Here is a 7,925-nt window from a genome sequence, read left to right as displayed (position 1 = left end):
TTACCACTCGAGTCTCCCATATTGTTTTCTGGTTTTACAGTTACCAGAGAGTGAAAAGATAAGTACACCTTCAGGAGAGATGGATTCTCATATATGAAATGATAGGATCTCGTTTATATTATGTTCATGTTATGTCTAATTCGCAGAATGTATACTCTTAGCAACAAAATGACCATATTTGATAGTTCATACAAGAACTATGTACTGTTATCATGGAATAGAGAAACAAAAAGGGTTATATTTGGTTTGCGAATTGCAGGTTAATAATTCATGTTACTATGTTCTAGTGTAACCATCTTGGTGACTTATTCCCAGGGGTCCATTTGAAATCCCCTTGTGGCAGTCATCTCCTTAAAAGGTGAAAATGGCTAGCTCCAGCTTATTTAATTTCAAGATTTGTGACTCATTTTCAAAAGAACTTTTAAAATCTCAAGTATGTGCTATCTAAATTCTAGAAGTAATTTTAGGTGACAAAACTATAATGATTCAGGTTTTAGGCATCCACCATCTACAAACTGCAATTCTGAAAAGCCTCTTAATTTTTGCAAGTCAAAGTTTATGCTAATTTCCAATTATACAATGTAAGGTAATTCATCTGCCATTTTATGTTCTTCTCCTTTTATTCAAAATTTGCACAGCATTTGTAACATGAAAGTCTCATACTCTAAAAAAATGATATGAAAGTTTCATTCTACATGTGCAATATCAAGTCAATATATCCAACTTACTATCCAAGTAATTGTTTCTATTTCAAGAATCAAGAAGTTAGATGTAATATCAGTATATAATTGAATGGGTAGAAGACTTTCAACAATAATTTATGATTTCATTTTAGCCTTAGGATGTTGTGATCAAATTCTAAATTTATTTATGCTATCCTATGCTACTCATTTTTAAAAATTTTAAACTATCATTTACTCGTGTCCATCAATGGGTTTACATCATATCATTTATGAGCTCACCCTTTTGAAAAATTAAAATCATAAAAAAGCTTCCTAAATTTAGGGATTTGGCATCTATAATAGAACCCCATACCAATGAAAAAAAAAAAAAATGAGTGCATAAAGTGGGTTTATAGCATTGCTCATTGAATCATTAGAAGCGATCATTATAGGCAAATCCAAATTGCTCAACTTATATATTAGATTCATCACTATATTAATCACTTATTTTTAAGTTAATCATGAAATCCAACTACATCCTGGAGATTTCCTCACCCTTCTTTCCCTCATCAACTTCTTCAATCTCTCAGCATCATTCCATCTACTTTCAGAGGTATAGATATTCGCCAAAAGTGCATAATTTCCTTTATCTTCAGGCTCAATTTCAAAGAGATGCCTGCCAGCAATCTCACCAACCTCAGCATTTCCATGTACACTGCAAGCTCCTAACAAAGCACCCCAAACTCTAGCATCACCAGTCATCGCATTGTCTATGATAAGATTATATGCCTTCTCAATCTGGCCAGGCCGCCCAAGCAGATCAATCATGCAAGCATAGTGCTCAGCTTGTGGCTCAATGCCTAATTGAGTCATTAACTCAAAGTACTTACTTCCTTCTTCCGGAAGTCCTCCGTGACTACAAGCATTGAGGACACCAATAAATGTGACTTGATTTGGTTTTATTCCTTGCTTCTGCATCTATGAAAAAACACCCAGAGCTTTCTGAGATTTTCCATGATCAGAAAAGCTTGCGATCGGTGCATTGTGTCACGGTCTGACTATTTTCACACACTTGTGAAGGGTCATGCAGCGTTAGCTAAAACACTCTTACTTAACTAGCCAGCCTATCGTTTACCAACATTCATTCACGAAACACTTTCATTGACATTCATTCAAATAGCAGCGGAAACAGTAATCAATTCATGAAAGCAGTGACAAGTAAGCGGTAAACATTGAAGCAAACGTAATTCATTAAAAACACCTCCGTTGACATGGTGTGTTTAGCGAGGGAGGCAAGTAAGCTAAACACGTTGACAATAGCTAATGAGTTTTACAATGACTGATGGACACTCACCCTCCCCTAAATAGGTTTTTATGTAATTATCATCTTGACACTAAGAAACATCAAAGTGACTGAGGAGTCGTACTGCCTTATTTGGCATACAAAGACACTACTAGCAGAAAATAACCCTACACTAGTATTTACATGATGAAAACCCATCCCAAGCACATGAGATAAGTAGTCACAGACAAGCATAATACCCTGAACAAGCTTAACTTGTGACATTCTCCCTCCACTTATGTGGTCGACGTCCTCGTAGACTCTGGCGGTAGGTACACTTTAACTTTGTCCACGAACGACTTCAAATCTTCCGCAGAAATCCAGCTGATTTCTTTGTCATCAAGGCACTTCCACTTCACTAGGAACTTCTGCCGCTTCTTCCTTGAGGATATGAACTTTCTATTTGCAAGGATCTCTTCAACGTCACGTCTGTTAGGTTGCATTATCTTCAACTCTGCTTTGTTCGACTGACTTTTGCTCAGGTCATTGGTGTTGGCGTTGGCGTTGAACAGCTTGAGGCAGCTGACATGAAATTGCGGTCTTCTCCCCTGATCTGCCCACTTTTTCATTTGCTTAGAAGCTTTCTCCAGATAGGCTTGGGCAAACTCTACATTATGTCTCCATTCACTGGTGAAGATGTATGCCCTGGGACTCTTTTGTCTATATGGCTCGCCCACTGTGTGAGGTAACAGCGGTAGCTGGCCTGTAACAAGCTCAAAGGGGCTTTTTTTGGTTGTTGAGCTACTTTGGGCACTACCACAGAATGGAGCCACATCAAGTAGTTGCGTGCCATTCTTCTGGTTGTCGTTGACAAAATGGAACAAGTACTCTTTCAGTAGCCCTCTGAATCTCTTCATTTGTGTGTCTGTCTGTCGGTGATAACTCGAAGAGATGTTAAGATGTGACCTGAATGTCCTGAAAAACTCTGTTAAGAAGTTGTCAGTGAACACTAAATCTTGGTCACAAATAATAACTTGGGGAACACCCCAATATCTCACAATAGTCACAAGGAACAATTGTGTAGTCTCCTCTGCCGAACAGTACTTTGGTGCGGCCCTGAAAGTATCATACTTCTTCTGCTCCCCCTTGTCTTGTTGGCAAGTGAGATAAGTTTTTGGTATGATCAACCATATCATCCGGCTTGTGCGGCCAATAATACCTCCCCATTAGTCTTGTCATTGGAGTCATTCTCTGTGAATACCCCTCAACGAACTTCCTGCAGTATCTAGTAAGGTCAAAAAAGGAACGCAACTCTTTCACTGTCGTGGGGGTCTTCCGTTCTTAAATCATCCTTACCTTCTCCATACCCCTCCGGATACAACCTTGTTCAACCACATGACCAAGAATTTGTTGCTCCACTAAGCGAAAGAGACCTTCCCTTTCTTCACATACAGACTATTTCCCCTCATCTTGTTGAACACCTTTCGTTGATGCTCTTCATGTTTCCTCTGAAACAACACCGATGCTCCCAACGGTGTTTTGGAAGGGAGAACACATTCTGCTTCCAATTCATTAAGCTGTTTCCCCAACTCTACTATCTCTCGAGGCGCAATCCGACATGGCCCTTTAGCAGGTGGTTTCACTCCTAATAACAACTCGATCTCATGCTCCATAATCCATCGTGAAGGCAAATTGTGAGGCAGCTTATCTGACAACACCTCCTTGTACTCATCCAACACTGCTTAGATTGTCGTAGGCTCCAGCTCTTGGCCTACTTCTTTATCTACCACCACCGTGGCCAGACGTGTCTGCTCACCCTGACCCAATCCTTCATTGAGTTGTATGGCTAAAAGGGACTTCCCGTCGTCTCCTTTTGTTGCAACGACTTGCACCATGCACAAGTGATCTCCCATCAGACACAGGGAACCAGCCGAAGGCATCAGCACGATGCTCGTCCCCCTTAGGAACTCCATTCCTAGAATGACTGGAAAGTCATCCAATGGCACTGTTGTGAAATTCGCATGACCTTCCCACTGTCCAAGCTTTACTTTCACTTGCTTGGCTACTCCCAGAGTAGGCTGGGCTATAGAGTTAACTGCTTTCATGCGTCTTGTATCCTTCTCTAAGGATAAGTTGAGTCTCTATGCTTCTAACTGCGAAATAAAATTATAAGTAGCCCCCGTATCCACCATAGCACGGGTACTCTTCCCATTGATCCTCAAGTCCACAAACATTAACCCTTTTGCTCGTGTAACTTTCGGTGTTTTTGCCTGCTTTTCCAATGCGCTCACTAGCCGCACTGAACCCACCCTCGGGGCATGATCCTCTTCCTCCTTGCTTTCCACCCCTTTTCCCGAAGTAGAAGCTTGTAAGGCATTGAGTAATCCCTTGTGTTGACACTCACTCGCTCTGTGAGATCCACCACACAAGTAGCACGAAATTTTACTCTTTCCATTTCCATTGTGTGTTGAACCTTTAAGACGACGAAGCTTCCTTTGAGGTTGATGATTTAGTGTCGGCTCCCCCACTTTTGGGTTTGCCTTTCTTGAAAGACTTTCCACCATTTCCCTTTCCGCCAAACCGTTTGGACGAAGTGGTATCACCACCAATGTAGTCAGTTAAGCGTTCTATAGCAACTTGTGCAGTTGACAAGTCTTGAACTCTTTACCTATGAAGTTCAATTCATGCCCACGGTTTCATCCCCTCTAGAAAATAAAACAACTTGTCCTTCTTCGACATATCCCGAATATCCAACATTAAAACAGAAAATTGTTTCACATATTCCCTTATCGACCTCATATGCTTGAGATCTCTCAATTTTCTCCTTACATTATACTCCACATTCTCAGGAAAGAATTGAGCCTTGAGCTATCTCTTCAAGTCTGCCCAACTATCTATTACACAGCTTCCATTTTCAATCTCTTGGTACTTGATACGCCACCATAGTTTAGCATCACCAACCAAGTATATGGTCGCAGTATTCACCTTTTCCTGTTCTGAGGCCATCCTCACAGCGCAAAAGTACTACTCCACATCAAACAAGAAGTTCTCTAACTCTTTGGTATCGCGGGTACCCCTATACGTCTTGGGTTCTGGTACCTTGGTCTTACTAACTCTCAAAGTGTTAAGAGTTCCCCATAGTAAGAACCATTAGATTCACCTTTGCATCCAGATCAGCCATCCACGACTGCAAAGTTTCCACTGTATGGTGAAAGTCCTCTGACATGTTGCCTATCAAACCTGCTTGATGTTTTTGTGATCCCATCACTTCATCAGCAAGTTCTCCCATCTAGGCCACCTCCGCGGCCACAGTGTTGGTTGTTGTCTTAACCTGTGCTTCTAGCACGCTGATCTTCTCAGCATTGTTTGGTGTCATGGTCACTTACCAAAGCTTTCCAAATCCAACAACGAAGGTAACTGAATTCATGTAGTAACTCAACCTTGGGCTTTGACCAAGTGTCGTCGACTTAGCTCTGATACCAAATGTCACGGTTCGACTATTTTCACACCCTTGTGAAGGGCCGTGCGGCACTAGCTAAAACACTCTTACTTAACTAGTCAGCCTATCGTTTACCAACATTCATCCACGAAACACTTTCATTGACATTCATTCAAATAGCAGCGGAAACAGTAATCAATTCATGAAAGTCATGGCAAGCAAGCAGTAAACATTGAAGCAAACGTAATTCATTAACAACACCTCCGTTGACATGATGTGTTTAGCGAGGGAGGCAGGTAGGCTAAACACGTTGACAATAGCCAGTGAGATTTACAATGACGGATGAACACTCATCCTCCCCTAAAGAGGTTTTTATGTAATTATTATCCAGACACTAAAAAACATCAAAGTGACCGAGGAGCCATACTGCCTTATTTGGCATACAAAGACACTACTAGTAGAAAATAATCCTACACTAGTATTTACATGATGGAAACTCATCCCAAACATACGAGATAAGCGGTCTCAGGCAAACATAATGCTCTGAACAAGTTTAACTCGTGACACATTGTAAGAAATTGCATCTTTGTTTTTCATTCTCTTAAATTCTCTCTGGGCCTTATCTATACTCCCACACTTTGCATGCATGTGTATCAGTGCAGTGGACACAAAGATCGTCCTATCTGAGATGGTTTTGGTTTCAGAGGGGAAAAAACAGAGAAAAAGAAATAAGAAGTCAGAGTTGTGGCAAATGACCGTATGAAGCAAGCATATGCAATACACAATGAACTAATACTCAACCAAGAGTAATGAAGTGTGTTGTGCTAAGTAATATTTAGGTGATCAGGGGATCGTAAGAAATAGTTTGATACATGGAAATTACAAACTACACTTACAGGATTAGAGGATTGCAATAATGAAGCATGGTAGACTTGCCCTACCTACTTAGGATGGAATGATTATCAAATGTTTGCCTTCCAGCATTGCTGGGATGCGAGCGCAGGCACTGAGCACCGCAGAGAAGGTGTACCCGGATGGCGGCACGCCTGCCCGATGCATCTTTGCATAAAAGGAGATGGATTGGCTAAAGTGGCAATGGAGGACGTGGGAACGTATGATGGAGGTCCACAGGAACCGGTCCTCACAGTTGGGAATTTGGCCGAACACCCGGCGAGCATACCTGAGGTTATCGCTAGGGAATTGAAGGAGCCTGGTGAGAACTAGGGTCAAGAAATGGTGGAGATGGGGTTCTGTGGAGGTCCTGTGGAGGTAAGAGAGATTCTGCTTCAGCTGGTCAAGGGTTTTGCTCGCTTGGATGCAGAACTCAGCGATAGACAGAGTGGGGTAATATAAGGGATGATTGGGTGGCGAGACGAGGAATTTGGGTGTCATCAACTTCGGTCATTCATTCTTTCAAACGAGTCTTTGACGACAAATCTGAAAAATGGATTATCTTGCCTTGGCCCCCGTCTCCACATGAGTTTAATCTTTTTTCGCGAGGCTCTTGGTCATGCTGTTGTATATGACGAATCATCCTATGTTCTTCGAAAATGCTTGAAAGTTATAGAACATCCCAATGGTCACGATTGCAGAAACGGCACGATTGCAATGCTCGAGAACTATTGCTTCCAACATGTTGCGAAAATAATTAACAAAATAAGCTTAATGAATTCGATTAGCCTTGCGTTTCATCACAACCCTATGGACGCTACAATTGAAGTTCTGCTAATGGTATATGGTAGATTTTGTTTTTATTAATTCACTCACTTGTAGGCTAGGAGTGTATTTTTTTTTTACCAGTTCAACAATCCTGAATGAATTTTAAGAATAAAAATTTAATCTCTAATCCAAAGATTTGCAATTTATAGAGTAATGAATAAAACAAAGCACTCTATATTTAAGTATTCAACAAGAGCAATTTGCCACACTAATAAATTAACCCCCCCATTCAATTTGCAAGCGAAGGCAATAATTGATACATGATAAAACCACAATTAGTTCTTAATTATGGGCTTTATTTGGTCACTGTTTCATAAAATATAATTTACTCCCTTGTACCCCAATTTGACACTTACTGCGTACATTTCAGCTGCCTCTTAACTCAACCAATGTATTTTTAGTTCTAGTATCAAATTAAAATGATTTAACAATGCGCATGAATATTTTGTGAAAATTGAACTACTTATAAATCTTTCATGATGAATTGGGCTATTTTAAGAATTGATCATCATAAGTGTTACTCACAAAAGTTAGTAAAAAAATAAAATCACCTTAAACAGAAGAAGCAAGTATTTTTCGTTTTACACGCTCGAAAATTATCTGTGCGTCTTTCAAGCACTTTCCACCTGCTTACTATTCAAAAGATCACTTTCAGTTTCGCCCTTTAATATACCCAACTTTGTAATTGTCCCCTCCCTCCTTTGTTTGCTAAACATTGTCGCGAGATAGCTGCGAAACACTGTAAATATGGCAGTCTGTAGATTACTATTTTTTAAGTTAATGCCTTGACTTTGTCTTGCCCTTCCTTTCTTCCCTTTGGCTT

General features: G+C 40.5%; 1 pseudogene; it reads right to left on the bottom strand.

Moving 5' to 3' along the window:
* Positions 1-1,181: 1,181 nt before the first annotated feature.
* On the bottom strand, positions 1,182-6,775 carry LOC131163546 (pentatricopeptide repeat-containing protein At4g02750-like; annotated as a pseudogene).
* Between the last annotated feature and the right edge of the window lie 1,150 nt (positions 6,776-7,925).

The sequence above is a fragment of the Malania oleifera genome, chromosome 9 (assembly GCF_029873635.1).
Source record: "Malania oleifera isolate guangnan ecotype guangnan chromosome 9, ASM2987363v1, whole genome shotgun sequence".
Lineage (NCBI taxonomy): Eukaryota > Viridiplantae > Streptophyta > Magnoliopsida > Santalales > Ximeniaceae > Malania > Malania oleifera.
This window is presented reverse-complemented; position numbering and strand designations above follow the sequence as displayed.